This window comes from Chrysochloris asiatica, unplaced genomic scaffold (assembly GCF_000296735.1).
Source record: "Chrysochloris asiatica unplaced genomic scaffold, ChrAsi1.0 scaffold00037, whole genome shotgun sequence".
Classification (NCBI taxonomy): Eukaryota; Metazoa; Chordata; class Mammalia; order Afrosoricida; family Chrysochloridae; genus Chrysochloris; species Chrysochloris asiatica.
The window spans coordinates 19,759,697-19,761,150 of NW_006408555.1; positions in this window are offsets into that span (position 1 = coordinate 19,759,697).

The window sequence follows — 1,454 nt, forward strand, 5'->3', positions numbered from 1 at the left end:
GATATTTATCCACAAGAAATACGAGCCATAACGTGAGTAGATATATGCACACCAATGTTCATAGCAGCACTATTCACAATAGCAAAAAGATGGAGACAGCCTAAGTGCCCATCAATGGAAGAATGGATGAACAAACTGTGGTACATACACACAGTGGAATATTATGCTACCTTGTAGAATAAAAAGGCAGCTGCAAGCCACCACATAACATGAGTGAATCTTGAGGACATTATGCTGAGTGAAATTAGTCAGACACAAAAGGACAAATATAGCATAAGACCATTACAAAAGCTTAAGAAAATATACCTATACTAAAATGAAAAAACAAAAAACAAAAAACTTTGTTGGTTACTGATGGGGTTGGATTGAGAGGGTTTGGGGGAGGTAAAGGGAGGGAGTAGAGGCAGACACATCATAGTTTGGGTGTTGGGGAGGGCAGTACACAAGAAGTGGAAGGGGGTGGAAGAACAAGTAGATAGGGGAACACTGAGACAGGTTTGCATGGGCTAAATGGGACAGAGGTACAGAGTGATGCATGCTCAACCTTGGAACAACAGGGCTCTGGGATACAGGGATCAAAGCATAGTTTGAAGAGGGAAAATAATACTAAGATGCTTGACTGTCTTATGTGTATTGGATTCCCTTTTCTATTACTATAAAATTGAAACTTGAGTTGGATAGAAACGAATGCCGGGAAACATGATTACAGAAAGCTTGTAAGCATGTTTTCAGCCTATAACTGATTGCAATACCTAAAAGTGGTTCTAGCACTTGCCCAGTGCAATAGGCCTCCTGCAGAGCCTTTGCAGTGTATAGGAACTTAAGTGGAATCCTGAGCCCTATCCAGAACCTTCTGAGGTGGGACATTCCCACTAGCAAGGACATGCAGACCAGCCTGGAACAGCTAGAGTGACAGAAGATATATATTCAAAGAAAGATCATCAGGAAAAACCCAAAACAAAAATGGCAGTATGACTGGCTACTACAAGAATAAGCAACTTGTTCTCCGGAAAGCCATCAAGGCATGCAATCAAGTTCCTTCAGGACAAACCCTTCTCTAAGACTAAAACTCAAAAGGAACACATGAGCATGCATGTAAGCTTGCTGGTGCCCATGTTGGTCTACTGGTGAGTAGAAGAGGGGGAAATGCAGCAGTGAAGAAATGGGCTGAATTCAACCACGTTCCACTGACTCCCATAGACCTGGAGATGAAAGGGAGAAGAGGAAGGGCTGGTTGGTCCAAAATATGGTACAACCTGGGGATACCTGACCCTATGGACAAAGATATAGCCACAGAGGGCTAGAGCTGAGAGTGAAGCACCCAGGTGATATGAAGTGAGAGGACTCGCATGTTGTTGTTATGTGCCGTGGAGTAGGTTCCAACTCATAGCGACACTGTATAGAGTTTCCGAGGCTGTAAATCTTTACGGGAGCAGAATATCTCCTCTTTCTCC